This window comes from Nicotiana tomentosiformis, chromosome 8 (genome assembly GCF_000390325.3).
Source record: "Nicotiana tomentosiformis chromosome 8, ASM39032v3, whole genome shotgun sequence".
Classification (NCBI taxonomy): Eukaryota; Viridiplantae; Streptophyta; class Magnoliopsida; order Solanales; family Solanaceae; genus Nicotiana; species Nicotiana tomentosiformis.
The window spans coordinates 16,079,930-16,097,806 of NC_090819.1; positions in this window are offsets into that span (position 1 = coordinate 16,079,930).

Below are 17,877 nucleotides of genomic sequence, written 5' to 3' on the forward strand. Positions count from 1 at the left end.
TCCATGCCCATGATAGCATCAAAATCCATCATCTCTAGCTCAACTACGTCAGCTGAGTTCTGACGACTACAAATTGTCACCGTACAACCTCGGTAAACCCGTCTAGCAATAATCGATTCTCCGACCGGTGTAGATACCGCAAAAGGATCACTTAGTATTTCAGGCACTATACAAAACTTCCTCGCGACAAATGGGGTAATATACGATAAAGTAGATCCTGGGTCTATCAAAGCATAAGCATCGTGAGAGCAAATGGTTAATATACCTGTCACAACGTCTGGTGAAGACTCCTGGTCCTGTCGACCCGCTAAAGCATAGATACGGTTCTGATTACCACTTGAACTGGAACCTCTACCTCTGCCTCGACCTCTACCAGCCGAAGACTGAGACTCACGCCTTGAAGGATGCACGGACATAGATGATCCTGTTGCTGAACTCGCTGGTTGTGCCATTCCCCCAGAATCTCTATTTGGGCAATCTCGCATCATATGCCCCGGACGCCCACATGTATAACAAGCATCAGAACCTGCTCGGCATTGGCCCAAGTGTCCTCTACCACATATGTCACACCGCAGAAGAAATGACCATGTCTGCGCAAAACCTCACTGTCACTGCAAACCCGACGCCCGTGAGCTCTCACCTGGTCTTGACTGAGTATAGCGGTCATACCTGTAACCCTGTAACTGAGGTGGCAGAGGCCTAGGTGGCCGTCCGAAGTACTGGGTCCTATAACTACCCTGAGATTGCTCCTGAGACCTGGGAAATCTCATCCTCTTACGTTGCCCTTGCTCAGCCCTCTCTGTACCCTGCTGCCGACGCCTACCCCTTTCTATATTCTGGGCGAATGCCTGAATCCGGGAGATATCCATACTATCCTGCAATGCAGCGGTGGCACATGCCTCGGTTAACTCTGGGGCTAACCCTGCTATAAACCTGTGAATCCTGTCCCGCATAGTAGCAACTATGGATGGTGCATATCTGGCCAATGAGTCAAAACGGAGACTATACTCTCGAACACTCATATTACCCTGCTTAAGGGCTAGAAACTGATCGACTCGAGCCTGTCGGATCTCCCGTGGTAAGTACTGGTCAAGGAAGGCATCTGAAAAATTCTCCCAAATAGCTGGAGGTGCATCACGTCCCCTGGACCTCTCCCATCCCTCATACCAAAGGATGGCTATATCTCGGAGTCGAAAAGCTGCTAGCTCAACTGCCTCTTTCTCCGTGGCATGCATAACACGAAAGATCCTGTGAAGCTGATCTATGAAATCCTGCGGGTCCTCCCTCTGATCTGTCCCCGTGAACTCTGGGGGACTCAAAGCAATAAACTCTCGGACCCTTGAACTCCCAGACCCCTCAGAAGTTCCTGCACTAGCTGATGCCCTAGCCTGTTGCTGGGTAGCTACCAACTGTGTCAACAAATGCACCGCACTCCTCAAGTCCTGATCTGATGGAAGTGGAGGGGGAACTGGATGTGCGGTTTCCCTAGGAATCTCCGTAGTTGGTGGAGGAGCCGGTAATGGCTGAGTAGGGGTCTCACCTTGAGCCTCAGACTGGGCCCCATCTACTGGGGGTACCCTGCTGGTCCCCTCACCTACTGCTGTATCTCTCCTCTGGCTAGCCGTAGTCTTCCTAGTCACCGTCATCTGTGCATGCAAATACCAACACATAAGTTTAATTCAAATTTCCTATAACTCAGTTCTATGGCATGATTTAGATTTCAAAGAAGGGTAACCAACTCCTAAATGCCCTGTAGTTCCCTGCTTATATAATGTGGTGCACAACACATCTATAAACAAGACCCTACTAGACACGGCTTGTAGACTCCCTAGGACAGAACTGCTCTGATACCAAGTTTGTCACGCCCCGAACCTAGGAGCGAAACCAGCACCCGGTGCCTCACCTAATCTGGCGTACCATATTGCGACTAAGGGACTCTGAACACATAATGTCATACTTTGGCCATGGGGCCACCTTGCAAGACAATTTGCGAAGCAAAATATAAAACTGAATGGAAACTAGCGCTAACTAAACATCAATATAAAGCTAGGCTGAAAAGGCCGTCATAGCTACTACAGCTGACAAACCACCAAATTATACATACCAGGCCTACAAACCCAACATACTGCACTAACCAACATGATATGTCTACAAGTCTCTACTGATAGATATATTGTGATCGGAACAGGGCCCCGACCTACCCATATTATATGTATAAATACATACATAAGATGCACACAAAAACCTAGACCCGATAACTCCGAAAGATGTGGAGCTTACCGATCAGGCTAAACTCTGGAAACACCTACTGAGGAGGTCTACTCGTCTGTCTATCTGAACCTGCATGCATGAAATGCAGCATCCCCGGAAAAGGGACGTCAGTACGAAATAATGTACCGAGTATGTAAGGCAATAACATAACTGAAAATCGAAACTGAACTGATAATATAATAACTGGAAGTAACTGGGAGTCAAAGATGATCTGGAGATATACTTACCTGCTGATAGTGACTAAACTCCTTCAATATAGTAAGTAAAATAAATGTCCGGCCCTATAAGGCTCGGTACGTGTAAATGCTCGGCCGTAGTAGGCTCGCTCATAGGCGCTCGGCCATACTGGGATCTGTATCTCGGCCATCCTGGGCTCGCTTATAGGCGCTCAGCCACAGCAGGCTCGGTATATATAACTTACCATCTGATCAGAGGTTGCCCAATAGGGGCCTGCCCACCGATTATAGCTCGATGGTGGTGAAAATAGTGTAATACTATGCTCTCTTGACTGAATAAAGACAAAACTAAACTGAATATGAAGTCCCGATAAGGAATAATATTGTAACTTATGAGACTAGAATAATGTGAATGAATTCATGAATACGAACTTCTCTTTATGTCTCATTATTAACACATGTAGCTACGAGATCATGCCAAAATGAAGGAAGGGCTTAGCCTTAACATACCTTATCACAATCTTTCCAATCACCAAGTTGAACTCACCTCTTCGCACCTTAATCTACAAGAATGATAATAATACTATCGTTAAGTTATGAAAGGTACAACTATCGCACAACGAACGACAAACTTATTTTGTATTAAAACGGGCAGCATCTCCCCTATAATCCTTACTTCCTCCAAATTCAAGATAACACCAACAATACAAGAACAGAACAATAACAACATATATACATCATTTTCCAGCCCTATATACACCATCAAATACTACAAAATAGCCCAACACACCCCAATCTCTTCATACACAAAACGACCACCGTAGTAGTGTCAAACAACCCAAAAATGTTATGATGAATTACCAGCCAACCACCCTACATTTATATGGCGTTTATAAACCCCCTTCCTCCTCCAAAACTCCACAAAACAGTAGTAAAACACGCAGCCCAACAGCAACACAAAACAGTCCACAATACAGTCCGCTACAAGTGAATAACTTGAACACACGGCTTCCGATCACCGTCCCGTGAGTTCTTACAAGTATAGAACGACTTACCATGAATTTACAGAAGAAAAATTAGATGAAAGAGAGCAGTAAACTCACCTTATTTGTTGGATAACTCAGCTCCTATCTTGGTTCTTCAAACTCTAGGTTTTACCTCCAATTAGAACTTGAAAGGGAGAGAAAATCAATTAGGGTTTGTGGAAAATTTTTGGGAGGATTTTTTTTTTCAGAGCTTATGTCTGGTTATTATGCTCTATTTTAAGTCTAATATATGAAGAAAATAGGCCTTTAAAAGGCCTCTTTGGATGACCCGAAATGGCCCATTTTTTGGGCTCTCATTTAAGCAAGTAGGTCACACACCTACTTGTCACCTAGTAGCTTGCGCAGTATCGCACAAATGCCCATATCTTTCTACTCCAATGTCGTATTGATAAACGGTTTAATAGACTCATAGATATTTAATTTAATGGGTAGAACACCCCATAACTCTAAGTATATTGGGATAAAATTGCAGTTACATTTGACCCAAAGTTTCAGTAAAACTTATGAATGTAACTTGTGATGACTTTTATCGACTTTTGTTCCACAACTCGCTTGACTTCAAAACATAACATACGGATGTCATACGACTAATATAAATCATAACATAATCTCCTTGTCATGTTAAGCACCCTAGTCTCACCCCAAAGGTACATGTTATAACATTCCCAACTTGTCGACTTTCGACGAAACATTATTTTCTTCAATTGCTTTAGCTTCTGAATCGTCCAACCCTCTTTGTACTTGTTGTTCATGATCTTCAATATTTGTAACCTCAGAGGTAACATGATTAAATTACTTTATATACTTTTAAATATTATCTTATTTTTGGTCCTACATTAGTTTGCTTACGATGCATTTTTACGTACGAAAATATAGGGTGTAACAAGTACGTACTCGGCACCTCGCGTACATGGTTTTTAATTACATAATTTCCACATAAGACTCAATGCCTAAGGGGTAATTTCCCCCACTCAAGATTAGGCAAGATACTTACCTTTTTGAAGTTATGTCGATATTCTAAAATTGCCTTCTTGCATTATTAGGGGAGTTGACTTATGTTTCTGCTCAGTTTTGCACATGCAGACTGATTTCACGCACCTGCGTACTCGCTTTTGCGAGAAAAATCACGCTTCTCTGAAAGCACTGGCCAGCAACTCCCCTCGCACCTGTGGACACGTTCCCGCTTCTGCGCGATCGCAGGTGCGATGCAAGAATGTGCATCTGCGAAGCCAGCCGCTCCTTTGTTCCAGGCACCACACATGCGTTGTCGTAGGTGTGCATTTTCTTCCGCTTCTGCGACCAAACACCAGCCCTGTCCAATGTCACTTCTGTGATGGCTGTCTCACTTTTGCGAGGTCGCACCTGCACCCATAATTCCGCAGGTGCGACTCCAACAGCTGCTGCCCAGAAATTCCAGCAGCTCTTCAAGTGCAAAAATCAACTCTGTTAACCTTCCGAAATCCACCCGAGGCCCTCGGGACTTTAACCAAATGTACCAAAATATCCCAAAATATAATACGAACTTAGTCAAGGCTTTAAACCACGTCAAACAATACCGAAATTACGAATCGCACATCGAATCGAATTATGAGTATTCAAATCTTCCAACTTCTATAATTTGCGCCGAAACGTATCAAATCAATCCGGAATGACTTCAAATTTTTCATGCGAGTCATAAATGACGTAATGGAGCTATTCAAATTTCCGGAATCGAAATCCGACCAAGTTATCAAAAATTCAACATTCGGTCGAACTTTCCAAAAATTTTCTATTTTCCAACTCTCGCCAAAATGCGTCGAATTGTCCTACGGACTTCCAAATCCGGACGTACGCCTAAGTCCGAAATCAACATACGAAGCAATTAACATCATCAAAATTTCATTTCAGAGTCGTTTGCTCAAAAGTCAACTCTCCGGTCAACTCTTTTCATTTTAGCTTCTAAATAAGAATTGTTCTTTCAATTTAATTCTGAATCTTTCGAAAATCAAACTCGACCGCACACGTAAATCATAATACATATTACGAAATTGCTCGGGACCTTAAATCGCTGAACAGGGCGTTAATTCTTAAAACGACAAGTCGGGTCGTTATAGAAATAAAAGAAAATATTTTTTCTACATCATGAAAAGAAAGCACATTTTTTTGTTAAAATGAAAAAAATACTTTTTTTATTGTGAAAAGAAAATACTCATTTGTTGAAATAAAAATAAAATACTATATATATCTATAACATGAAAAGAGAGTACTATTAGGGTGGGGTGAGGGTGGGTAGGTGGGGGAAATGTGATTGGGTTTGGGGTAGGGTGGGGTGGGGGTGGGTTGGTAGGGTTTGGTGGGAATGGGGAATAAGGAAAGGTTGGAAAAGAGTTTTGGAAAATATTTTCATTTTCTTGATAGAAAAAATATTTTCCTCCAATTGGAGGAAAACGAGGTCATGAGGAAAATATTTTTCAAAACATATAAGCCAACCAAATATGAGAATATTAGAAAATATTTTTCAAAAAATATTTTTCTTCATACTAAACACACCCTTAAAATATCCTTTTAGATATAAATGTTGTGAGCACCTAATTTTGAAATATATTTTAATTTTTAACACCTTCAACTATGTAAATATTTTAAGAAATTTAATATATATTTTTTAGCTTTGTTATATTTTTTTTTATATATACGGTAAAAATTAATAAAAATTTAAAAGGTCAATTAATACTATTAGTATTATTTTTATTTTTATTTTTATTTTTATTTTTACCTTTATTTTAAAATAAAATAAAATAAAAACCCGGAAAAACAATTTATTTATATATATATATATATATATATATATATATAAAAATAAATTTCGGATGGGAATAAAAAAAATAGAAAAAGTAGAAATATAGAGTTAAAAAAGTAAAAGTAAAAGTAGGTAAAAATGGGTTAATAAAAAAATAAGTGGAAAATTAAAAAAAAATAAAAGTAAAAGAATGTGGAAATTTAAACAATGAAAAGTAAAAGAAAGTTGGAATTAAAAAATAAAAGTAAAGGTAGCTGAAAATTATTTTTAAAAAAAATAAAAGTAAGTGGAAATTAAAAAAAGAAAAGTAAAATAAGTGGGAAATAAAAAAAAAAAGGTAAAAAAAATGAGAATTTAAATATAATAAAAGGAAAAATGGGAAATTAAAAAAAATTAAAGGAAAGTGGAATATTATTTTTTTTTAAAAAGAAGAAAAATGGGAAGTGGAATTATTTTTAAATAAAAAATAATAATAAAATAAAACAAATAAAACAAAATCTGAAAAATTCCGAAAATTTTTCTATAAAAAGGACAGAGAAAAAAGAGAGGAGGGAATTGAGAGAATTTCTTTTTTCTTCTACGCTAAGGAAATTTCAATTCATGTCATTCTTTCTCCGTCTTTCACCACTCTTTAATACCAAAATTCCAGCCAAGATAATTTTATAGAAACATGTTAAAAATTAGTCCTGAAACCATCGCTAGAGTAAGGTGATGTTCGAGTTTACCGGTTCGAGGTTCTGGTTGGTGGCTCGTTCCGAGAGTTCTGCTTTAGGAGCTTCCATATCATTGTACGCAGCAGAAAAGAAATTTAGCAAAAGAGAGGTCCACTCTTCTTCTTTATAATTACTTTGACAGTATAATTTCTTTTGTGTGTGTAATTAGTAGCCTATTAGTTTTCTCTTGTTACTATATTACAATTGAATAAAATTTCTATGTTTTGATGTATACTAAAAGTTTGCAAGATTATTAAATAAGTTGTCTTATAATCTGGGCTATTAGATGAGACAACTGGGCCGTTTTGGGTTTCAGATTGATTTGTTTAAATTAATGGTTAAGTTTTAAACTTTTGTTGCTTAGGTTTTCATGTTGGTTAGATTATTGCCAAGAACTTCAAAATATAAGTTCCATTTGTTTTGTCCGATAAGTTTTAACAATTTGAACTATGGTAGTGATATAACATTTGGACCAAATAGATGAATTCTTCCAGGCCCTAAGAGCTAATTTGAAGTTAGCCCACCTGTCCATAATAAATCTAATTTATTTCTTCCACAATAAGTTTCATAACTTATGCATAACAATAATTTCAAGTTAAGAAGAATAAACATTGTAGCTTGCTTTAGGCGCAATTAATAATAAATTATTATGACTATGGGTACGGTTCCCGTGGCATAGTCATGATACGTAAATCCTAACTCAAGTGCGCGTTTCACGTGACTTGACCCCAACTTCAAATAATTAAAATAAAAAGGTTGTGAATCAGGGGTACGTTTCACGTGGTGTGATTTACAATATGTACCCTAACAACGAGTGTGCGGTATCGCGACTTGTTCAAATAAATTTTATAAATACTAAAAGGGCTAAAAATAATTAAAAGCGGCTAAAAAGTAAAAATTCAGAATATGTTGTAGACATGTAATAAATCAGATAATTAAGTAAGGTATTAATTGTTAAGCGACCATGCTAAAATCACGGGACTCGGGCGTGCCTCACACCTTCTCCCGGGTTAACAGAATTCCTTATCCGGTCTTCTGTGTCCACGGACCATAAATAAGAGTCAATTTCCTCAATTTGGGATTTTAAATTAAATCGGTGATTTGGGACACCATAACAATTATTCCAAGTGGCGACTCTGAATTAAATAAATAATCTCATTTCGATTAATGTCATTTTAATTAGAAAAACTCCCCTATCACTCGGAAAAAAAGAGGTGTGACAGTTCTGGCGACTCTGCTGGGGAACAAGAACCCAAAATCTCTGGTTCAGGGTTCAGGGTTCAGAATTCGAGCTTAGATGACTTTTATACTTGGTTTTGTTTATTATTTGATTTTTCCGTGTTTGAGCCTAATGTGCTAAATGGCATTTTTTACCGCTTTGATATTTTGTGAACTGTATATAAACTGTTACAAAAACCCTTCTTCTCTCTGAGTCTTCTAAATCTTCTGGGAAGCGTGCGATTCGTGTGGTTTCTTTTCTGTTAGAATCATACCCTAAATTTAGAACGAGGATCGGACAAGTTGCAAAGCCGATGAAACTTCTGTATTCCCGGTATGCTCACCCCTCGGCTCGAGTTGTCTCGAGTTGTCCGCTCAGGTAATCCAGGTCTAGAACGATACACCCAGGATTTAAACTTAGAATGACATAACATCATGCCGAATCCTTAGTAGGTACGTTTGTTTGCATCACATGCATTTGACTTTGGGGACTCAAGACAGGGGTTGGGTCCGTCTAGGACAGGTGTACCCAATATAAAAGACCATCTTGATATATTTTTACGTGCTACTTGTGCGTATATTTATTTTGTCTTGCATGTTGACCGGTTTCTAGAATAGGGAAAGAAAATCGAAAACAAATAAAAAAAACAAGAGTGAAAGGTAGATATTTGAAAAATTCTGAAACTCTGCCAAAATTTTAAAAAGTCAAGCTTCCTCCCCTGTTCCGTCAAAACTGACCAAACTAGAGCGGGTATGATTCTCACCGGATGTGAGATACGTAGGCAAACCTCATCGGTTCCAGTCCCAATTTTCAAAAATCCAAAAATATTTTCATTTAATTCCTTCTTTAGAAGTCTTTCCTTAGAAAATCCCAAATAAAAAAATTTAAAACCAAAAATATTTTCTTTCTTTTTAGAAGTCTTTCATTCGAAAAAGAAAAATCAAATCAAAATCCAAAAATATGTTTTTTTTTCTTCTTTAGAAGTCTTTCTTCGGAAAAAATAAAATAAAAATCGAAATTCAAAAAAAATGGGTCTTTCTTCATTAGAAGTCTTTATTTTCAAAAATTCTCAAAAAAAGAAAACATAAAAAGAAATATATTAAAAAAACATAACAAAAAAATCAAATTCCAAAAATATTTTCTTTACTCTTAACAAAGTTTTCCTTTCAAAAATTCCCCTCCAAAAAATAAAATATCAAAACTCAAAAATATGTTCCTTGTTAGAAGTTTTTATGGATTGTTTTGTGTATGAGTAAAAAATAAATAAAGGAAAAAAGGGTTAGTTTGTTTATTTTATTCCCGATCTTCCCTGAACTATGCAAGATCTGATTCATGCGGCGTCATGATACGTAGGCAATCCTCATCAGATTCGATCTTAGCCATTAAATTAATCGAGTGAAAAAAAGAGAAGAAAGAAAAGGAAATAAAGGAGTGGCAAAAAAAAAATAAAGAAAATCAAAGAGCGAAAAACAACAAAAAGAAAAAGAAAAAGAAATCAAGATATGAAAAAAAAATTAAAAAACAAAAAAAGAAAAAGAAAAAAAAAGAGCCTCCCCAGAAGGAATCAGTTCACCCCTCTTGGTGAATCATACTCGAGCTTGTTCCAAAAGCTAGTCATGCTAGGTCTGCTGCAACCAGTAACCCCGAACAGGCGCACCGGGCTAATGCTAGATGTGAACACCACTCTGGAGCAGTGGGACATGATACAGAGGACTGTTGGACTCTTAAGAGAGCAGTGAAAGACCTTATCGAGGTCAAGGCAATAGTGCTTAGGGATGAAAGGCCCCTAATATGATGAACAATCCTCTGCTTACTCACACCAATGGGCCAGTAGTCGGAATGATCTGTGAAGATGAGCAATTTGATCTAGTACTGAAGGCCATTGCAGCCATTGCCGAGACAGAAGAAAATCCAAAAAAAAAGGTCGCCAAGCCTGAAAGTCCCTCATCAGACGGGAATCTCGGTAGCCAGTCTTGCTATCCTTTCTGCGTTCGGATTATTTCAGGGTATAACCCGAATGTTTTACTTTATTATCTTACTTTCTGATGTAAATCTTTCAATCTTTAAAAATTAAAAAAAAATTAAAAATATGAAAAAATCAAATAAAATTAATATTTCATTGTCTAGGAATGTCTCTTTTCTTAATCTTATCACTTTTCCTATTCTCTTTTCTGTTCTTTTAATGCAGATTTTAATGACATGACTTTCTTGAGGACTACATGCCCAGATCCTAAAACACTGTCAGACTTCGAAATAATGAATCAAGTTTAAGGAAATAAGTTTAAGGAAATAAAATAAAGACTTGGAATAGCTAAAGGAAAATTGACTCCATATTGGAAAGGTTCATACATTGTAACAAGAGTATTGCCAAAAGAGAGCGTTGTACCTGGGAAAAATCGAAGGAAATATCCCTGAAACAACTATCAACCTGAGGTGCAGTGAAAAGGTACTATGTTTGATCCTCTATATAGCATTAATGTTCTCCGATTGGGATGAAGAAGGCTTTTATTCTCACTATCCAAACACTACCAATCCTTTGCAAACCCTTTGAGTCGGTTCGTTTTCTTTGATTACCCTCTTTGGAACCTGAAAGTGTTATTGAAAAAAAAAGACAAAAAGAAAATAAAATGAAAAAAAAAGGAAAATAAAAATTGAAAAAAAAAAAGAAAAAAAAAAGGAAAAACAAAAGAAAATCAGAAACAAAGTTCCTTAAACTACGTTGGACTTGATTCCGAAAGGATACGTAGGCAGCCTCCCTCTGGGGTTCAGTCACACCAAAACAAAAATCCAAATTCCCCCAAAAGTTAAAACTGGGGCAGAAGTTACAATGATTCAGCGACGAGTACGCCTAAAGGGTTCCAATGTTGTAATTCAATCCAAATGTTTTTTACCCCAAAAACCCTGTTCAAGTCCTTCTGATCAATCGGCAAAGAGGTTCAAAATGGGAGCATACAGTTACCTGGATCTGATACAACAAAATGAGAGAAATAAAATGAGAGAGTCTTATCGATGAAAATCCTCACGGGCACTATAAGGCGATGGTAAGCAGATAAATTGAAAATGAGAGAGTCTTATTAGTGAAAACTCACAAGAGCACTATAAGGCGACGGTGAGAAGAGAAATGAGAGAGGTCAGCTGGTGAAAACCTGCAAAGGGCGCCACTGATCGAAAAGAGGATCCTCACAATCATAGGCATCGATAGAGTCCTCGCAAGGTTTCTCGATTTTGAGGCATAAGTTGTGATGAATTTCTAAGAGTTGGACGGTTTACACAGATCAGGCATCCAGTCCAAGAGGCATATCATGTTCATTGAAGTCCGCATGCACTCCAGATAAGTCCTTCTTTCTTTTCCCCGAAAGGGATACCTCTCGTCTAAATTCATTTGTCCAGTCCATTGTTTGCTTTTCTTTGAATCCCTTTCGGTCTAACTCTATTCCAAAACTAAGACGAGGAAGGGATTGAAAGACTGATTTACAGGGTTCTCACTTGATAAAAGCCAATATGCAAAAAAGGCACCTAGCCTTGGCAAGGGCATCAAGTCGACTCCGACTTGACATGGTGGCCGCTGCTTCAAAATCAAAAATTGTTGAAAGAGGAAATTCAAAGTCAAATGCTCACAAAGGCAAAATAAAGTTGAAAAGGTTAAATCCCACGTGACTAACCGTCTTGGCAAAGTCTGGAAAAGCCAGAAGTTCTCCGAGGTTATAAATGCAATCGGTATTCAGGAAACAACCAGTTGCGGCTGAAAGGGCCGAGATTAAGTGACTGAAACGTTCAAGGCCACAAAGCCAACCACCGTTTCAAACTGACAAATTGTTCTTTGTTTGAGAAATAGGAAACAGGTGTAATCCAAAGTAACCTTGCAAGAAGCTGGTGCAACAAAAAGAAAATCACGCGGAGACTTAAATAGCTCTGTAGCAACAACCACTCAAAAAATAAAAGGGAAGTTTCTCTAAATTCTTTCCCGCATTTTACTCATTCTCTAAAAAAAAAAAAAGTTCCAAATCACGGTAGTTTAGGGTCTCCAATCCCTAACATTCATTTTCCAACATAAGGTCTCCACTCCCTAGTTGATTTTTATCTTAGACATAGGGTCTCCACTCCCTAGTCTGCTTTTCCAACATAAGGTCTCCACTCCCTAGTTGATGATTTTTAGATATAGGATCTCCACTCCCTAGTCTCTTTTCCAACATAGGGTATCCACTCCCTAGTTGATGATTTTTAGATATAGGGTCTCCACTCCCTAGTCGCTTTTCCAACATAGGGTCTCCACTCTCTATTTGATATTTTTAGATATAGGGTCTCCACTCCCTAGTAGCTTTTCCAACATAGGATCTCCACTCCATAGTTGATGATTTTTAGACATAGGGTCTCCACTCTCTAGTCGCTTTTCTAAGATAGGGTCTCCACTCCCTAGTTGATGATTTTTAGACATAGGGTCTCCACTCCCTAGTCGATTTTTCAACATAGGGTCTCCACTTCCTAGTTGATGATTTTTAGACATAGGGTCTCCACTCCCTAGTTGCTTTTCCAACATAGGGTCTTCACTCCCTAGTTGATGATATTTAGCCATAGGGTCTCCACTCTCTAGTCGTTTTTCTAACATAGGATCTACATTCCCTAGTTGATGACTTTTAGACATAGGGTCTCCACTCCCTAGTTGATGATTTTTAGACATAGGGTCTCCACTCCCTAGTCTTTCTTTTCCAACATAGGGTCTCCACTCCCTAGTTGATGATTTTTAGACATAGGGTCTCCACTCCCTAGTCGCTTTTCCAACATAGGGTTTCCACTCCATAGTTGATATTTTTAGACATAGGGTTTCCACTCCCTAGTTTGTTTTTCCAACATAGGGTCTCCACTCCCTATTTGATGTTTTTAGATGTAGGGTCTCCACTCCCAAGTCGTTTTTCCAACATAGGGTCTCCACTCCCTAGTTGATTTTTTTAGACATATGGTCCCCACTCCCTAGTCTGTTTTTCCAACATACGGTATCCACTCCCTAGTTGATGATATTTTAGACATAGGGTCTCCAATCCCTAGTCTCTTTTCTAACATAGGGTTTCCACTCCCTAGTTGATTTTATTTTAGACATAGGGTCTCCACTCCCTAGTTGATTTTATTTTAGACATAAGGTCTCCACTCCCTAGTCGCCCTTTACAACATAGGGTCTCCACTCTCTAGTTGATTTTATTTTTAGAAATAGGGTCTCCACTCCCTAGTATCTTTTCCATCATAGGGTCTCCACTCCCTAGTTGAATTTATTTTAGATATAGGGTCTCCATTCCCTTGTCGCCTTTTTTAACATAGGGTCTCAACTCCCTCGTTGATTTTATTTTAGACATAGGGTCTCCACTCCCTAGTTGATTTTATTTTAGACATAGGGCCTCCACTCCCTAGTCGCCTTTTTCAACATAGGGTCACCACTCCCTAGTTGATTTTATTTTAGACATAGGGTCTCCGCTCCCTAGTTGATTTTATTTCAGACATAGTGTCTCTATTCCCTAGTTGATGTTTCCAACATAGGGTCTCCACTCCCTAGTTGATTTTATTTTAGACATAGGGTCTCCACTCCCTAGTCGCCTTTTCCAATATAGGGTCTCCACTCCCTAGTTGATTTTGTTTTAGACATAGCGTCTCCATTCCCTAATCTTCTTTTCCAACATAGGGTCTCCACTCCCTAGTTGATTTTATTTTAGACATAGGGTATCAACTCCCTAGTCTCCTTTCCAACATAGGGTATCCACTCCCTAGTTGATTTGATCTTAAATGTAGGGTACACCACTCCCTGATATCTTTGCCAATATAGGGTATCCCATTTTCTGGCCATATTTTCCAACATAAGGTACACCAATCCTTAGTCGAGACATCCTTTTGACAATAAACGAACACTATCCAAAAAAGAAAAAAAATAGCATGACATTTTTTAGGGTACACCACTCCCGAACTTTTATTGCTTTCAATAAAGAAGTAGTTTAGAATTTTATTACAATAACTCACGAAATTTTTCTAGTGCAAACTGGGATAGAAAAATTTCTTTTGTTTGTTTGTTTTGGTGTCAGAGTAGGTTTTACCTCGAGGCACAGGATTCGAGATGACCAAAAGAAGAAGTCTTAATTCAGAATAAAAGAAAAGAAAAAAATAAATGAATCCAAAATGTAAAAGTAGTTGAAAAGATGTGGAATGCTCAAGACATGACTGAAGCCACGAGCATTGGAGTCCCATTTTGATTAGAAGAAGCTATAGAACAATGAACTAGAACCTACTACTAGCGAGCATCAAGGTTTAGATCAGAGTCTGCGTGAAGAACCAGTCAAGACTCAAGATCAAGTTTTAGAAGACTCATAGATAGGAATCTTGCAACTCATAACTGATAGTCTTTTTTAGTTTCTTTTTTATTTTGATATAATAGCAGGATCGCGGACCAGAGCCTCGGCGGAACCTCACTCGACTCCTCAACTCATCATTCCACCATTCTCCTTGAACTACACGCGGCCTGATTCCCCTATAACTCGGGATATGTAGGCTGTCCAAAATCAGGACTCGGTTGCACCCTATCTTTTATTTTCTTTCCTTTTGAATAATGGTTTGGTCAAAAATTAGACACATGGCTCACCTAGTTTTTGCCTGAAAACTCTTCATATTTCCAAGCAAAGAGGGGCAGCTATGAGCACCTAATATTTCACTATATTTGAATTTTTATCACCTTCTACTATGTAAATATTTTCAAAAATTTAATATATATTTTTAGTTTTGTTACATATTTTTTATATATAGGGTAGAAAATAATAAACTTTTAAAAGGTCAATTATTACTATTAGTATTATTTTTATTTTTATTTTTATCTTTATTTTAAAATAAAATAAATTAAAAAAATTGTGAAAAACAAATTTAAATATATATATTTTTAAACAATATTCGGATGGGAATAAAAAATAGGAATATTAGAAATACAGAATTAAAAAAGTAAAAGTAAAAGTAGATGAAAATTATTTAATAAAAGAAATAAAGTGGAAAATTTAAAAAAATAAAAGTAAAAGAATGTGAAAATTTTAAAAATAAAAAGTAAAAGAAATTTGGAATTAAAAAATAAAAGTAAAGGTAGCTGAAATATATTTTAAATAAAAGTAAAAGTAAGTGAAAATTAAAAAAAAAAAGTAAAATAAGTGGGAAATAAAAAAAGAAAAGTAAAAAAAGTGGGAATTTAAATATAATAAAAGTAAAAATAGGAAATTAAAAAATAAAATTAAAGGAAAGTGGGAAATTATTTTTTTAAAAAGAAAAAAAAATGGGAAGTGAGAATTCTTTTTAATTAAAAAATACTAATAAAATAAAAAAATAAAAAAATAAAACATAATCTGAAAAATTCCAAAAACTTTTCTACAAAAAGGAGAGAGAGAAAAAAGAGAGGAGAGAATTGAGAGAATTTTTTTTTCTTCTTCTGCGCTAAGAGAATTTCTATTCGTGTCATTTTTTCTCCGTCTTTCACCACTCTTTAATACCAAAATTTCAGCCTAGATAATTTCATTGAAACATGTTGAAAATTAGTCCCGAAACCATCTCTAGAGTAAGGTGATGTTCGAGTTTGCCGGTTCGAGGTCCTAGTTGATGGCTCGTTCCAAGAGTTCTGCTTCAGGAGCTTCCATATCATTGTACGTAGCAAAAAAGAAATTTAGCAAAAGAGAGGTCCACCCTTCTTCTATTATTGCTTTGACAATATAATTTATTTTGTGTATGTGATTAGTAGCCTATTAGTTTTCTCTTGTTGTTATATTACAATTGAATAAAATTTTTAAGTTTTGATGTATACCAGAAGTTTGCAAGATTAATAATAGGTTGTCTTATAATTTGGGCTATTAGATGAGACAACTGGGCCGTTTTGGATTTCAGATTGATTTGTTTAAGTTAATGGTTGATTTTTAAACTTGTGTTGCTAAGGTTTTCATGTTGGTTAGATTACTGCCAAGAACTTTAAAATATAAGTTCCATTTTTTTTGTCTGATAAGTTTTAACAATTTGAACTATGATAGTGATATAACATTTGGACCAAATAGATGAATTCTTCTAGGCCCTAAGAGCTAATTTGAAGCTAGCCCATCTCTCCATAATAAATCTGATTTATTTCTTCCACAATAAGTTTCATAACTTATGCATAACAATAATTTTAAGTTAGGAAGAATAAACATCGCAACCTGCTTTAGGCGCGATTAATAATAAATCATTATGACTATGGATACGGTTCTCGTGGCATAGTCATGATACGTAAATCCCAACTTAAGTGCGCGTTTCACGCGACTTGACCCCAACTTCAAATAATTAAAATAAATATATTGTGAATCACGGGTATATTTCACGTGGCATGATTTGCAATATATACCAAAACAACGAGTGCGCGACATCGCGGCTTGTTCAAATAAATTCCATAAATACTAATAGGGCTAAAAATAATTAAAAGCGGTTAAAAAGTAAAAATACAGAATATGTTGTAGACATATAATAAATCAGATAATTAAGCCAGGTATTAATTGTTAATCGACCGTGCTAAAACCACAGAACTCGGGAGTGTCTCACATCTTCTCCTGGGTTAACAGAATTCCTTATCCGGTCTTCTGTGTCTGCGGACCATAAATAAGAGTTAATTTCCTCGATTTGGGATTTTAAAATAAATCGGTGACTTGGGACACTATAACAATTATTCCAAGTGGCGACTCTGAATTAAATAAATAATTTTATTTTGATTAATGCCATTTTAATTGAAAAATTTTTCCTATTCCTCGGGAAAAAAAAAGTGTGACAAATGTTAACATATATAGTTTTCTGTTTTGTTTATAGGTTGCAAAATTTATTTTTTGAATACAGAAAGATAAGAAGCTTAAGGAACGTAATTTTAATTCTATGTTCATCTTATATTTTGCCTGTGGGAGACTAATCCTTGTAATATCTACTCTCATTTTGTATATTACAATCTTCGAATTTTTTACTCCTTCGTTGAGATTAAAATCTTTGTGACCTTTTACTATTTTATTGTCAGTGTAATATCATAAATGGGACACAAGCTAGTGAGAATGGAAATTCATAAAGACTGATTAGATGAGGAAAAAACACTTCACATCATAAACAGAGAAGAGTGTCTTTGGGCACCTTATTACAAAGCCATTTACAAGCGACTACATCGAAATCAGCGTACAAAAATCGATGGGCTGCATCTTGGAGGCGAACTAGCAGCCAGATGTTTTTTTTTTTTTTTATAAAGAGGGAAACCCGCAACCACTACACGTGGTGCGCACTGGGTAAATCCCCTCTGTGTAATAGCCTGCAAATCACACAGAGGAGGTAAATCGCACTAGGCAAGCCATGTGCGACAGGCTCAACCCAGAAGGCATTGAGGGGAATTCGATCCCAGGTCATCCGTATGGATGACCGCCCTCCAAGCCAACTGGGCAACCCCGAAGGATAACTAGTAGCCAGATTATTATTAATTACATGGCTGCGAAAGAATATGTCATTGGTCATATTTGGCTAGGCTATCCATTAGGGACATCGACCACAATCACAATTTCAATTACAATTTCCAGCACAATCACCACCATGTGTGCGGTATGGTATCTGATCACGACCCCATCGGGTAGGCTATCTTATTTGAAACATCAACCTTTTTGTATCAATTATCGCATTT